This window comes from Lissotriton vulgaris, chromosome 1_1 (genome assembly GCF_964263255.1).
Source record: "Lissotriton vulgaris chromosome 1_1, aLisVul1.2, whole genome shotgun sequence".
NCBI lineage: Eukaryota > Metazoa > Chordata > Amphibia > Caudata > Salamandridae > Lissotriton > Lissotriton vulgaris.
Window position 1 is genome coordinate 883,545,942 of NC_141685.1, and position 17,035 is coordinate 883,562,976.

Sequence of the window (17,035 nt, forward strand, 5' to 3'; positions counted from 1 at the left end):
CTCTCATTCTTTCAATGTTATAGACTTCCCGTGGAGCAAAAGTTCAACTTTACACATCATCTGATTGTGAACTTGACACCAGTCAGTCTTGGTGAACTTCGAACATAACTTTAGGATATCAACTGGACTAACTCAATCTCACCTAGTGTGGACACCATCTCTTCAAATCTGAAGGTATACTTATAGACGCAGTATGTTGTGTAAATTAGGACAGAAAATGGGATTTAGGCAATTTCCCTGTTATACTATGTTATGCTAGCAGATGTACTTTTTTCTTGATTATTTCCGGGGACAATAGAACCATCAACGGTCATCTAAATTAGTTCATTACTGACAACTACTGACGTTATACCTCTCTTAAATATTTATAGAGATGATCTTATTGTACTTCCTTTTTCTGTACTTCATAATTTGAAGCTACTTTTGCTTTTCACTTTAGGTCATATGATTCTGACCCACAATTGGTAGCTGCTGTTTTGATCCTCACGTTTCTGTCCAAAATTGGAGACAGCTCTGAACTATACTAATTCGGTAAGTTCACAATACTTACTGAATAGCTAAGAGCCTCTTGCCATCTAAATCGAAGGTTTTCTGATATGCACTAGCCATTGAGTTCTTGCTCATGCTAATACTTTTAGATGAATCCTAAACAAGTAAACTTGGCAATGTGATTTTCCTTTCTCCAAAGAATATTCCCTTATCCTAAGAGTTTTCTTACTGAACTTGTCTTCAAGGAATGGATATTGTATTATTGTTAGCAGCAATCTACTTTAGCCCTCCTTTGGTGATAATGCTTGTAAATAATTTTGTAGAAAGGTGTTTTCATATAAGTGTTTGTACACTTTTTTAAATATATAAAAAAACTTTATGCAGTTAGTGTAGCTGCTGTATATTTTTTTAAATCAGGACTTGCTGTGGTTTAATATTGTATTTAGTCTTTTTTCTGTCTAAATAATAAGTTCTGTAAATATGTGTATTTGGGCCATTTTCTTTTTTAGTCTATTGTGATTATTTTTCTGTGTTTATGTGTCAATTTAAATGTGTATTTATGTATATATATGTTTGTTACTCTTTACAGCCCTGACGAAGTTCCTTAAAGGCAAATGGAACGAAACGCGTTGGCTGTGCCTATGTCTGATGAATACTATTAAATAAAGAAAAAGATACTTAATACATTACTTTCTATTTGACTCTAATTGTGTGCACCTTCCATTTTGTGTTTGTGTATTTCTGATCTATACACCTATTGGTAGCAGGTGTAGGAAGAAGTTTGCACCACCCAGAATTAAGAACTACAGGATCTGGAGTGCTTGACCTGGTCTGCTGCCTTGGTCTTTTGGAACTTTGCTGTTTGTATTTGACTGTCTTGCACCGGTTTTTTCTTTTACTTGACCTTACGCAAAAAATAGCATGGCAAGATTTAATGATGGGAGGGAGGAATTAGCCCTCAATCTATTTGGCACTGATAGGCCCAAAGACACAGTCCCACAGGGGAATCCTGGAAAACCAAGCCTGAAGGCCCTTTTCCTAAAATTGGAACGTTTAAAAAAATTAGAACTTTCCCGATGGTGGGACGGGGTCACTCTAGAACAGTACTTAAACAACAAAAAAGTACCAAGAGGATTAAGAATTCTAATTTTTCCCACATTCGAAGATTTAAGTGATACATTACTTTCCGAATGGGAGGGCATCCTTGAACATGCATCCAAAATTATGATGCAGAGAACTGGAGGAAGAAATCTTTAATATAAAGAAAGATTTAGAACAACAACTAGAAACCTCAATTTGGAGTACGACATTAGAAGAGTTAAATGTGAGATTGGACAAATATAGTAGAGAGCTGCAAGAGGGAAAGATCAGGAAGTATCAGAGAGATACAGTAGATTATAAGCTCAACAAGGTATATACCTGGGTCGAAATTTATGCTAGAAAAAGATTCACTCAAAATAAGAAAACCACATCGTCATCAGAGGAAAGCATAGCGACGGACTGCCTCAATGAATAGACCACCAGCTACTAAAATTACAGGACAATCTACTAAATCGAATGTAGGGAAGGAAGGAACGGCTTCACAACAAAGTTTAAGTGAAACAACAGCCACGACCTCGTCTTCTTCTTTTTTGTTACAGGCCACAGATTTACGACAAGCTCCTTCGAGTCCCCCAAGAGTAACACTGAGCCCACCAAGAACAACAGGTCCAGTACCTCTAAAACCAGGAGAGGACAAGGCAGGAAAACAATTAAGAAGCGTCAAGAATCTAGTTTAATCATTAATATCTCGTCTGTTCCATTAAATACTCAGGAATTGGCGATTTTGAACAAAGGGAGAACATTTGTACCGACGGTCACTATAACCAAGTTAGACAACAACACTGCGATGTTTAGGTTCATGCGGAAACTAAGGCTTAAACACTATTTCACCAACATAGTGCAAGCTACTAGAGAAGATCGCGATGAACTGAGTGAAAGGCTTAAACCCAAGAGTAAATTTTTAGCACCCAGCTCACACAAAACATTGGATATGTTTGAGAATTTGGTGAAGCATGATTTTGCACGATTGGACTATAAAACAAGAACAACACCTAATCTGACGAAATATAAGAAGCATTTGATACAACGCATTGCCAATAACAAGGAATTAACGTTGAAACCTGCTGACAAAGGAGGAGCATGGGTAGCAATGGATACGGAATACTACGAAAGAAAAGTGAATGAACACGTATTTAATATTGATACCTACATATTACTTGAAGGAGACCCGACTCAAAAACTGCAAACCATGCTTCAAGATATTCTGATTCATGCAGAAGGGGAATAAACAATTGACACAAATGTGAAAATGTACTTAACAACACAAAATCCTAGGAGGCCAAGGATTTACATGACTCCAAAAATACATAAGAACCCGACAGATCCACCTTTCAGACCTATAGTATCGGCTTGCAACTCAATCTTCGAGCCATTGGGCAAATACCTAGATTACTTCCTCCAACAATTTGTTCAAAGTTGGTGCACATACGTCAAAGACACAACAGATTTTTTAACCAAATTGCGCACCATTGAATATTTGGTTCAAGATAATTGGTTACTTTGCACAATCGATGTTACAGCCTTGTATACTTCCATAGCACAAGCACAAGGGATGGAGGCGGTGGAATGGGCACTACTGAAGATGGATTTAACACAGGAACACAAAATTTTTCTGTTACAGCTATTATTCTTTTGTTTACACAACAGCTACTTCCAGTGGAAGGAGGATTTTTTTGGTCAACTTACAGGTACTTCAATGGATTTTTCGGGGGCACCCGCCTATGCGAATATCTATATGGCAAAGTTTGAGAATGATTACATTTTAACACACAAGGAATGGACACAAGGAATAGCTCAATATTGTCGATATATCGATGACATTTTTTTAATATGGACTCGTTCACAAGAAACACTTGAACAACTAATTGAGGAACTTAACAATAGAGAACCCAGAATTAAATTTACCTACTCCATCAGCCAAGATAAAGTCAATTATTTGGATGTCCTTATTAAAAAACATCATCACAAATTAAGCACTGAAATCTTCACAAAACCAACGGATAGGAACAGTACGTTGATGCATTCAAGTTTTCATCCCAGGAGTCTTGTGGAAAATCTCCCTTATTCGCAGTTCACCAGGATAAAGAGAATATGTTCGGATCCTGAAGTTGCAGAACAGAAAATCAGAGAATTTAAAGACAGATTTGCAAATAGGGGTTATCCTGAAACAATACTGCAAAAGAATATGCTTAGAATCCAAATGAAAGATAGGGAGGAACTTTTCACCAAGAAAGTGACAAGACAATCTAACACCCCGACTTTTGTTTCAAACTTCTCGAATAAGTCAGTCCAGATTAAGAAAATCATCAAGAAAAGATGGGAGTTATTGGTTAATGAACCTGAGTTTAATGGCATTTTCAGTGAACTTCCCACCTTTGGATACACAAGGGCAAGAAATCTCCAAGAACTTATACAGACAGGAGCTAGTAAGGTTAAAAATGTAGAGTACAAAGGGACTCAGAAGTGTTATAACTGTATACACTGTAATAATATCATAACTGGCAAAATCCTTACACACCCAATAACAGGAGCTAAAATTAAACTGCGGCATACTTCAGACTGTAACACATCTAATATTGTCTATTGCTTAAAATGTCCATGCGGAAAGGTGTATATAGGCAAGACTGAGAGAAAATTCAAACTGAGGCTAACAGAACATAAAAGCACTATAAGACTCCAAAATATAACGTCAGGGGTAGCTGCACACTGGTCTGAGGAGAAACATACAATAGCTCAACTACGGGCACAAAGAGTTGAAGTAGTTACCAAAGTTGAGGGAATTGACAATAGCCAGAGACTTTACAGAGAGAGGTGTTTTGGATTGAATTTTTGCAAACCATGCAGCCAAAGGGTTTTAATGATAAAATTGATAAGGGCTGCTTTCTGTAAATTGAGTATATGTCTACAGATTATATACTGTTATGCCAATATCACTATATGGGACACATTTGAAACTAGAGAATCTGTTTGGTGTATATATTCTTAAATAGACATTAGGTCTAAAAATGGTGAACATACATCAATGTTTATTCACCAACAACAATGTTTAAAGGACTTTATTGTTATTATTTTTTACAATAATCCACTGAAAACTATGATTGATTACATGCAATGTATGTCATGTACGGAAATGTTATAAGTATTCATATGCTATCTATTTTGTATAAATATTCCAGTAGAAAGTGTATAATAATCTACGACAGTCTTTGAAAGCATTTAATGTAAACCAGGATTTTTCACCGCATATCATATGATTAATGTAAAATTAGGACTCATTGCACGTAAAGTATACCCATGTATGGGATAATGTTTCAGGAATTGAGAAGCCTTTTATTTTCATTTTCAGCATATATTTCGATGAGTGTTAAGTTTTGAGTGGACATGCAGGTTTACTTAGAATTGGATTTATCGTGAGACTACCACCAGGGTAGAGAGATGAGCAGAAAACATGTTGTAAAAGGATGCTATATTTTGTGATCTCGTGGTATCACAGGCTAGGACCATTAGGTTAGACAGTATAGATTTATTGTGGACAACACTGCAGCTACACAGAAACTACATACAATGTACATAGTGAAAACACTACAATTCCCAGCATTCGTAAGGCACGTGACGTTATAAACATACTGATTGGTTGCGGTCAGTTACCGGCGTTTGGCGCGTAAAATAGTAAACAACAGAACACTGGCATCGACGTCGGGAATCTTGGCAAATATTTAGAAGAGAATCGCTACACTCACGCGTAAGTGCTAATCAACACGAAGCCGGTTGATACTTAGTAGCATAGATGAAGTACAGGATGCGGTATTAAGTGTATCACGTTTGTTTACTTATAGTATAAGGAGAATTGGAATCTCTTCCGCACATCGTCAATATCTGTTACTGAGGCGCACGAACTAGGAAAAGGGTCGCGCTACATTCGAGTAAGTTGAGACACCATTCACCACCGTTAGTTTAACAATTATATATGTTTAAGCATTACAATCGGTCCTTCATTTATTTTTAGTAACGGAGTAGTAGACTTGCATCTGATGTACTTCCATTCATTAAGAAGTACCGACAGGAACATTCTTGACGGGTGAGTCCGGAGTTTAAAATACACTGAGATTAGCAACCACATTGTTGGTATAGAGCAGGGGTACTCATAGTACGGCCCGCGGGCCGGTGGCGGCCCGCCAAGCCTTCCTTGGCGGCCCGCGGACCTTACAGACATGTGCCAGTTTAAAAAAAAAAATAATTCTCGAGTGTCAGTAAACACCACCGGCTGCAGCAGCCTGGAGAGGCTCTGCTCTCTGGGGGCTGAGAGATTACAGCCATAGAGTGGAGCTGCAGGGGCCTCGGAAGAGGTGAAACAGAACAAAGACTCATTAAAAAGTTAATGGTCTTTAAAGACGTGTGAAATGCTCCGGCGCGGCTGTGGGCGCGCCAGGCAAGCTGTCTCATCCCGGGCTGACAAGGGGGTGGCAGGGTGCTAAGAACTTCAGTGTATGTCGTCTTTAACCAGCAAATGTTAAACGTTGTGCCAAGTACATCTGCACTTGAAAGAATTACTTAAATAACTTGCTTCGCAACAGGAGCCAAACTGCCAACTACAACTCTGAACACTCTTTTTCTTATCACGGTGCCGGACACAGGCACAGGGAAAGTGGGTGGCCGGAGTGTGCGTGTGCTGCTGACCAGCCTTAACATTGCTGTCAGAGCGCGACTTGCAGAGTTGCTAAAATGCATATTTTTAATTTTACCAGCCTTGCTGCCCTTTGCCCCCAAGAAGGCATTGCTGGGGCTTGGCGGGCTCCCGGGAGGGAAAGTCAGGGGAGGGAGAGAGAGGGAGGGGGAGAGAGAGGGATAGTCAGGGGAGGGCGATGGAGGGAGAGAGGGAGAGTCAGGGGAGGGCGATGGAGGGAGAGAGAAAAGGAGAGTCAGGGGAGGGCGATAGAGGGAGAGAGGGAGAGTCAGGGGAGGGCGATGGAGGGAGAGAGAGGTAGAGTCAGGGGAGGGTAAGGGAGGGGGAGAGAGGGAGAATCAGGGAGGGCGAGGTAGGAAGAGAGTCAGGGGAGGGTGAGGGAGGGGAGAGAGGGAGAATCAGGGAGGGCGAGGTAGGAAGAGAGTCAGGGGGAGGGTGAGGGAGGGGAGAGAGGGAGAATCAGGGGAGGGCGAGGTAGGAAGAGAGTCAGGGGAGGGCGAGGGAGAGACAGGGAGGGAGAGTCAGGGGAGGGCGAGGGAGGGAGAGACAGAGGAGGGAGAGCGAGGCTGGAGGGAGAGCCAAGGCGAGGGAGGGAGAGCCAGGGCGAGGGAGGTATGGAGAGTGAGGGGAGGGTGAGAGAGGGAGAGAGACAGGGAGGGCAAAGGAGGGAGAGAGAGTCAGGGAAGGGAGAGAGTCAGGGGAGTGAGAGAGGGAGAGTCAGGGGAGAGTGAGGGAGGGAGGGGGAATGCAGGGTCAGGGGAGGGAGAGAGGGAGAGAAGGGGGAGGGAGGAAGGCAGAAGTAGGGATGGAGAGAGAGGTAGGGAACAGCAGGAGGGAGAGAGGGAGGGAGACCGAAAGAGATGGAGGGAGACAGAAAGAGAGCTGGGAGGGAGACAGCGAGAGAGAGGGGAGGGAGACAGCGAGAGAGGGAGACAGAGAGAGAGGGAGACAGAGAGGGAGGGAGGGAGGGAAGGAAAAGGAGGAAGGGAGGGAGACAGAGAGGGAGGAAGACAGAGAGCAGGAGGGAGGGAGACAGAGGGAGGGAGGCAGACAGAGAGAGAGAGACGGAGGGATGCAGAGGGATGGAGACAGAGAGAGAAATCCAAAACACATACAGTAAGGGGGACCCGTGGGCCGTTTAATGACCAGCTCCGAATACAAGCCCAACTAACAGTATTCACAACAGAGTATCAGAGGGTCAGTAATAAGACAGGCTAGTTGAAGACGACAGAACAGGTGTAGCGCTCCCACTGTCCATATGATTACGGGGCAAAAGCAAAAAAATTTTTTATATATATATATATAACTCTATGCCAGATCAAGATCAGTATCTGGTCTCTGGCTCCCATCAGTCACCACTCGGAACCGCCCTTCATCATTTGGGGCCCCGAGGACCAACACTGTACCAGATCTTGGTATATTAACAGAAAGAAAGGATCTTTCTGTTAGTCTGTATGTGTTGGTGTTATGGTTGAAACCATATGTGTTGGTGAAGTAACTGATAGGGTTGGAGAGAAATCTAATGTGCAGTGCAAGAAAAAACCAGGAAAAGAATGAGGGTGAATAAAATTGGTTTAAGGAGCAAAAAGTAATTTAATGGGGTATAACTCCTAGCACCAATGTTAAAAATAGCTCAGACAGGGTGAATTTATAACCTGTCTAGTGGTGTGACGTGGTCGACATGTTTCAGCAAACCTGGCTATTAGCAAGAAGAAAGCAAGGCTAATAGCCAGGTTTGCTGAAACAGGTTATAAATTCACCCTGTCTGAGCTATTTTTAACATTGGTGCTAGGAGTTATACCCCATTAAATTACTTTTTGCTCCTTAAACCAATTTTATTCACCCTCATTCTTTTCCTGGTTTTTTCTTGCACTGCACATTAGATTTCTCTCCAACCCTATCAGTTACTTCACCAACACATATGGTTTCAACCATAACACCAACACATACAGACTAACAGAAAGATCCTTTCTTTCTGTTAATATACCAAGATCTGGTACAGTGTTGGTCCTCGGGGCCCCAAATGATGAAGGGCGGTTCCGAGTGGTGACTGATGGGAGCCAGAGACCAGATACTGATCTTGATCTGGCATAGAGTTATATATATATATAAAAAAAATTTTTGCTTTTGCCCCGTAATCATATGGACAGTGGGAGCGCTACACCTGTTCTGTCGTCTTCAACTAGCCTGTCTTATTACTGACCCTCTGATACTCTGTTGTGAAGACAGAGAGAGAAAGACAGAGAGAGGGGGAGGGAGACAGAGGGAGGAAGAGGGAGGGATGGAGACAGGGATGAAGACAGAGGGAGGGATGGAGACAGAGGGTGAGAAGGAGGGAGACAGAGGGTGAGAAGGAGCAAGACCGAGGGTGTGAAGGAGGGAGACAGAGGGTGTGAAGGAGGGAGACAAAGGAAGAGGGAGGGCGACAGAGGGAGGGAGGGAGACCAAGGGAGGGAGGAAGAGAAAGAGAGAGAGGGAGGGAGAAAGAGAGAGGGAGGGAGACACAGAAAGGGAGGGAGACAAAAAGGGAGGGAGACGGGGAGGGAGGGAGGTATAGAGGGAGGGAGACAGGGAGGGAGGTATGGAGGGAGGGAGACGGGGAGGGAGAGAGGGAGGGAGGGAGACAGGGAAGGAGAGAGAGGGAGGGAGGGAGACAGAGAGAGGGAGGGAGACAGAGAAAGGGAGGGAGACAGAGAAAGGGAGGGAGACATAGAGGGAGGGAGACATAGAGGGAGGGAGGGAGACAGGGAGACATGGAGGGAGGGAGACAGAAAGGGAAGGAGGGAGACAGAGAGAGGGAGGGAGACAGAGAGAGGGAGGGAGACAGAGAGAGGGAGGGAGACAGAGAGAGGGAGGGAGACAGAGAGAGGGAGGGAGACAGAGAGGGGGAGGGAGACAGAGAGGGGGAGGGAGACAGAGGGGGAGGGAGACAGAGAGGGGGAGGGAGACAGAGAGGGAGGGAGACAGAGAGTGGGAGGGAGACAGAGAGAGGGAGGGAGAGAGGGAGGGAGAGAGGGAGGGAGACAGAGAGGGAGGGAGACAGAGGGAGGGAGACAGAGAGAGGGAGGGAGACAGAGGGAGGGAGACAGAGAGAGGGAGGGAGACAGGCAGGGATGGAGACAGTGAGGGAGGGAGACAGTGAGGGAGGGAGACAGGGAAGAAGGGAGAGAGAGGGAGGGAGGAAGACAGAGAGAGGGAGGGAGACAGAGAGAGGGAGGGAGACAGGGAGGGCGGGAGGGAGGGAGACAGAGGGAGGGAGACAGAGGGAGGGAGAGGGAGAGAGGGAAGAGGGAGAGAAAGATAGGGAGGGAGGGAGAGGAAGAGAGAGAGGGAGAGAGAGAGAGAGAGAGAGATATGTGTGTATGCTGGATCTGGTGAGTCAGTGGACGAAGACGTCTGCTGCAGGGGCGTGTGTTCAACCTCATGGTCACAGGTTTTTTTTTGCTCTAGCCCCGCCCCCTCTCTCACTGACCCCGCCCCCACTGGTGCGGCCCTCGGCCGCAAACCACACTGTAAATGTGGCCCCTGTGAGAAAGTTTGTGAGTACCCATGGTATAGAGACTAATAGCTACTATGTATTTATATGCAGAGAATACAGACTTATCGACCCGACCATCCTCTGCATTGACATTATCACGGAAGTAATTCCTGTTGAGCATAGTTGCGGTGAGTTTAATAAATGGATGTTGGATACTGGTATAGATTATCATGGAGGGGTAGGAATAGTGAACTTATACATGAGTATATATCATCTTATTACATTTACGTTTAGAACCACTGTGATTCCTCACGAGTTTTAAATAGAGGGAGTATTCTAGTGAGTCAATCATGTTATATGAAGTAACGCTTACGTTGGTTTACAGCCTCAAGCTTTCATTATAAATAAAAGACCAAAGTATGGCTACTGCTCCTATGCTAACAGTCTATGTAATGTATTTATAGCTAGATTTTTTTGTATTGTGAGATCCACATAATGTATAAGGAGGGTGTAGATGAAGCTGAATCCCCTGAGGAAGGAACCTACGTTCCGAAATGCATTGGGCCAGAGATTAAATATGGTTCAGTAGCTATGATGGAATCAATGTAGAAAATTCAAGTATTTAAAGTTGAATTTGTATCAGTTATAAAAACATGAACAATAATCAAATGTGATGAAACATATGAAGGATTTATGAATATGTACATCAATAAGCTACAAATTTATGTTATGAAATAACCAGTAAACACTGATATGTAATATATCAATACCTTGGTACAACGAGTATGTTTGAAAATAATTAATGGTTGAAAATTTTGAAAAATTGTGAACATTTGGTTCAATAGGTACAGTGCACACTAGAGCAGGTTGATCCTGTTCAAGGTTTGAATTGGAACATTTATGTGGAGCCAACACATGATTATAGTGTAGCACCCTTGTTCAAATAGGCTGAGTAATAAATAGAGTGTTAAGGTTGAGTGCGCCTCTTACCCAGTTGCGGGTTTCACGTTCGGCTTATTTCTGGTGCCAGGACAGATATATGTATCAATAAGTGCGTGCTCTGTCGCATGCATTATTTCTATTTTTATACGTTTTTCAGGTAACTTCAAATGGGACAAACCACTTTTTTTATACAGAAAAGCGCAGAGCATAAAAGACAGCTTGGTAAACACCAGACCCAAGAGTACAACAACCAACAATAACCCCAGCATCACTCAGATGTGGGGGCTCTCCCACCTGTCACAGGACACTCAAGATGTGGGGATTGCAGTGTGTGCCACCTCACTGACAATACCAACACTCTAAATCTGGAAGAAGGCAAAGTCTGGGAACAAAGATCACATACCAATTGCAATAGCAGCAATGTTATATACCTGATCAAATGTACATGTGGAAAACCGTACTTAGGAATGACCACACACAAGGTAAAGCAGCGCATCTGTGAACATCGAAGTACCACCCGATGTAAGAAAAATACAACCAGACTCACAGACCACTTCCTGACGGTACACCACACCCCGAACGATATGAAGTGGACAGTGATCGAGCAAATACAACCAGGTCCCAATGTACAATCCCGTCTCTTCGAGAAAGAACGATGGATTTATAGACTTTCAACCCACAAGAGGGGCCTAAATGACAATATTCCATGGGCATCTGTCTTAAAATAAAAAGTGCCTCCCTCTGTCGTATGAACTATGCACTAATATCATTCGCCATTGAGGGCTGTCACCTCACCAATATACCATCCCTGAGCCTTGTAAACACCTACGACACACCGAATTTGGTCTGAGCAGTGCTTATTTTGATTCCTATTGGAATATTTTCCCAGGGCATAGTCATCACATTTTTATAACTTTACTGCTTAACTCTGTGGTTCCCAAACTGTGCGCCGCGGCACCCCGGTGCGCCGTTATAAGTAGCCAGGGGCGCCGCGCACGATTTGGGAAAGACAGCGTGTGCTCAGGAAGCTTGAGCTTCTAATTATGTAGTTGTGAGAATGTAAACAATTAACTACATCTCAGCCTGAAGGCAGCAAGTGAAGCTCATTTAAATTACACTCAGCTGCAGCTCATCACACGGGGGAGTTACAAATGCTACCTTTCTAATCAGGAATCATGATTTCGCCCATGAGGGCACGTCCGATTTATACGCGTAGAATGTGTTTTCTCGTAGGCTCCGCATATGCCGCAGCCAACACTGTCGAGCTCGAGTTCAGCTGTGCCTACGAGGACCCTTTTCCTAACTTACAAGTAGGTTGCACACTAGAATACTTCTTGCTTTAAGGTTATCTGGACAGAAGGGGGACATGAAAAAACTTGTGACCCCCAAGCCGGTGTGTTTATTTTGGCTGCTGTTCCTGCACATTGTTCTGTGAAGAAAAATCGTGCCGGAATTTATTAGGTTGAAAACCCAGTGGGCAAACTCGCTGTGGAACTAGGCCACCTTGCAGCCTGGATTAGTTTTCTGCCCTTAGTCTGACCCTCAGCGAAGGCCAAGCAGGACGAATGTAATAAATAACCTGTTTCTTCCTCAGGCTCAGTGAAAGCAGTTCCTCCTTCTTCCCTCATTATATTTCGAGTGACAAGACACTTTTGTCCGATTCAGAAAAGCTTCCTTTGAACTCAGGATAAAGATTTTGGAGCTCATTCTGAGCTGTTTGATATGGTTATTTCTGCTTTAATTTGTGTTAATTACTGCTGCACAATTAGCATCTTTACTGATTGTGGAGTTCAAAACAATCAAACAAAGTGTGTTTCTGCTCACATTCCCACGTGGGAAATATAAACAGAGAAATACCTGCAATTCATGGATTGCACACTGTTAAATCACCCCAGACTGGGCCACCTATGTTTTATATCTGAGAAGAAGAGTGTGGCAGAGTTATGACAGAAATGCAGAAATAAAAGTGACACCGAGACTTTCAGTCTGAGAAAACAAGGGCAAGCAGCAGATGGAAGAAGGAATACCTGGGGGTAAAACAATGTGTGAAAGAATCAAAGGGGAAGAGAAGGAAAGCAGGACATAAAGGCAGAGAGAGGGGCGAAATACAATGTATGAAGAGGAAAGGCAGCAACAAGAGGTGGAGAAAAGAAAAGGATGAGGGAATAGAAGACACTTTAGCTTTTTCATAATTGAAAGTTTAACAAAGCGTCATTAACTGACCATATACAGATTCAGCAAGGTTTGCAACAATGCAAGCTTCCTTTAATGCAAAGAACAGGCACGCCTATAGGTGCTTTTTGGCTCTATTTTAGTGTTTAGTAGTGCATTCTAGGGCTTGTAGTTTGTCTTTGTTACAATATGAGTATCATCTCACAACTCATGGCAAGCAAGAGTTAATAGGTGACTCTGAGTCTGAGAGTATTAGGGTGGGCAGCGGGCAGTGCATGTTCAGGGAGGCCTGGAAGTGCCAAAAAGCCAAGTGTTGCAGCCCACATTTTAATTCATGTGCCATTATAGAGGAAGCAGCACTGATAATTAGGTGGCTGCTTGGCTCTGACAGCTCTGAGTTTCAGAGCTTTAGAATTGGGCTGCAAAACTTGGCTTTGGCAATCGCTGGCCTCGCTGCACATGCCCAGGGTTTGCTTCTTCACTGGCAGCAGCACTTTGCATGACAGTGCTTACTTCAGTTATTACTGAGGTGGCATGGTGGTCAAAAAAACGATGGATTGGGATGCGGCCTGAGTAATGGACAGTGGTTGAGATTAAATCAAGCATTCCAACCATCACCTTGTTCTTTGTACTTCACTTATTTGGAATACTCATCACCTTCATCCCAATTAATTTCAGGGAGAAAACTGGAAGTACTTCTGAGGTCGGCTTACATCCCCCCACCGGTTAAAAAAAGTGACATGATGGGGAACCATGGCCAACTGCCAATTTGGTCAAGAGAGCCACAGGTCGAAAAAGTTTGGGAACCACTGGCTTAACTCATTGAGCATTATGCGTTTCTCCCCCTGTGAGGTCCTCACCCAACCTCCGTTTCCATACAATAGGGCCCTTCTTCGATCGGACCCTTTAATTTGCTGCAATGCACTATACAAGCATTCAGTACTCCTTCAAGCCCACGCATGCGCAAAAGCAAAGCGTCCAATCGCTATGGAGACAATCGCACCATCCATCTCCTTGTTGATGGTCCTGACGAATATCGGGTACTAACCCATATGGTAGAAACATGTTGACCAACTCACCATTACACATATAGAGATACTTAGGTCGTAACTCCCCTTCCAGTATCTCACTCCCTGTTTTTAACATTGTCCAGTTGCTTTAAAATAAAACTCATTTTTTCAAGTTAAACCAGGATAATTTTTAACATTTTTTTTTTGCACCTACATTCACAACCTGCTCCACTGTACTACAGGTGTCGAAGCACACCCTGGTGACGCTAGGCCACCAGGGTGGACCCCGATGATGAAGCATGTCACCACTAGGTGGTGAGTGAGGGGTTTCTTACAAAAGGATGAATCTTTCCTTTTTATCATTCTAAGAAACAACCCCCTTTAGGAAACCTTCAGCTTTACTTCGGGTGATACTCCTCCATTTGTTTTTCTAAATCCTTGACCAGGGGAATAGGAGTATTCTCCGTTCACCACGGGTGGACACCATCCCTTGCTCTCCCCCTTGTTTTCCAGTAAAAGTTTTAAAAGCACACATCTACAAGCTGGTAAATGGGAATTGAAAAAAAAAAACTGAGGAGGGGGCAAAAAGGTTTATCAAAGTTTTCTTTGCCTATTCAAGTCAAGAAGGTGTGAAAAGGGTCAGTTCTTCTTGGTGACAAGGGATGGTGAAACAAGAGGCGACTGGGCCTGATTGTGATCCCAATCCGACCCTGCTTGAATGCTACACTAGCCTATGTGGTTTCTCACAAGTTTCCCACCTGAATAACACTATTGAACGTTTCCCTGATTCCCTTTTTGTTGATCAATTTTACAATGGCCGTTTTGGGAGGCACAAAAACGATTTCATTTTCTTCACTCACAACACCCCCTCTTGGTCCACCAGCTTATATAATTCCCTTAACATCACCTCCTTCTCCTCTATCCCTCGTGGGAAACAACTAAAGATTTCCCACTCTGCGTATTTCAATGGCTCCCTCACCATCTCAATCTATAACAATGGTACTGTCATGATCCAAGGCAAAGACACATGTCTCTCTCTCTTTCACCACCTCTTCCCCTCCCTACTCCCCTCCTTTGCAACCGAGTTTTCCCCTGACTCTCCATCTAGCTCCACCCATTACTCCCTTTCTCCTCCCCTGACCCCCTACACTCCAATAGGCTGCACCCTCGGGAGGCACAGGTCAGCCCTCTTCCCTCCCCCTCCCTTGTGCCATCCTCTCCCTTTCCTCCCACTTCACAGTATGCCCCCCCTTCAAGCCCTGATCTGTTGACTGGGTATGAGTGTTCTGTTTAATTCAGATACTCTGTCCATCACCACCCCCCTTTTCTGAACCCCCTTCATCACGTCAGCCGTACCAATAGCTAATACGCTCCTCGTCCAATCTGCACCGTCCAGGTACTCCAATCTCATCTCCTCCCCCCTATTCCTACCTGCTACTCCCTTTTTTAGTCCACCCCCAGCTAACTTTCCTTATGCTCCCCTTATTCCTCCCTCTCCCCCTCTTCTCTACCCCCTCCTCCGCATGCTTCTTACCCCGATTTCTCCACATTCCCATTGCATCTCTCTCCTTCTCCCCGCTCCGCCAGCAATGCTGTGCTTCCCCCTTTCCCCCCTTGGTAACCCTTTCCATCTCCCCCCATCGGGCCCAGCAGAACCATTTCCTTTCTTCAACTTCCCCTTCTCCCAAACCCCCTCACTCTGCCAGATGCCCGTTCCCTCACAGCCACCTCTCCTAGCCAACAGGACCTCTACAACCACCTCTCCTCTTTTCCCCCAAACCTCCTACACTCCTATGACACCTCACAGTCCTCCCCTCTCCCTCTCCTCCACCGCCTTGATCCGCACCCATCTCCCCCTAAAGATGTCCTTAATTCCTTTCCTTCGTGCAACGCCAACAAAGACAACTCTCCCTTCACCTCTGATACACCAACCCCCGCTCTCAACCTCCACCTTTCCCCACCTATGAACCCTATACCCCAACTCTCCTCCTGTCCCCCCACCTCTCCCTGCCTTCCACCACCAATTTCACCCCCTCCTTCTGCCATCGAGACAACCAACCTTCCGTGCTCTGCCCTACTCTCTCTTGAAAATAAGCTAGACTCTCTTATCACCTCCATCTCCTAGCTTGTAGCTTCCTTTTCACTTCTAAGCTCCAAGATTTCCACTTTCCTATTCACCTCAACTCCTTTGGAAAACTCATCTTCCCACGAGATGCACCTCGCCCCCTCACCCTATCATAGCCAAGCATAACCTGTCGTCTTCAAACATCCTTCACTCACACAAGCCCTTGAATGCCACCCTTCTTCAACTTGCATCTCCGAGTAACCCAACTATCTAACCTATTCCGACCATCTCTTCTGTCAGAACCAAGCATCCACCTAAACCCTCCATTGCACCCGCGTATAAGTATAATATCCCTATCTCCCTTCTTAGCCCAAGTGCCCACGTCCCCAAAACAGTCTTGACAGAGCTGCGATGTCTGCTCCACAACTGCAGATCTGCAATAAAACACAAACTCGAAATCTCTGATACCATCACCCATTACAATATTGACATGTTCTTCCTAACAGAGACCTGGTTCAATGATACCTCTCACTCTATGTTTTATCTCCTATTACCCACAGGCTATTCTATTTTTAGGAATGACAGACCTATCAAAATTGGGGGAGGTGTTGTAGTCATCTTTAGAAACTCCCTTCAACTTAAGGCTTCTCCCATCAGCGCCTTCTGCACTTTTGAATGTCTTTCTCTTGAGCTTAAACTACACCAGCTCTCACCCCTCAGATTCCATGTCATTTACCGCCCACCTGGCAGCGGCCCTTCGCTTATGGAGGAACTCACTGACTTCATCAGCGACCAATACTCGCAAAGTGACAATCAGACCTTCGTGGGTCACTTCAATCTCCACTGGGGCTCTCTGCAAGACTCTTCCGCAAACTTGCTGGCCACCTTCCTCTCTACAAACGATCTTATCCAACACTGCACAGAATCAACACACTCTAAGGGCTCAATCCTGGACCTTGTTATTTCTAAAGCAGGCATGCTTTCTATCACTACCCCTATTCAGGTAGACTGGTCTGACCAGCTCCTCATCCCATTCTCTCTTCACCTAGCACACTCTATAACTCTTGGCCAATCCAAGAGGGCTACCTCCTAGT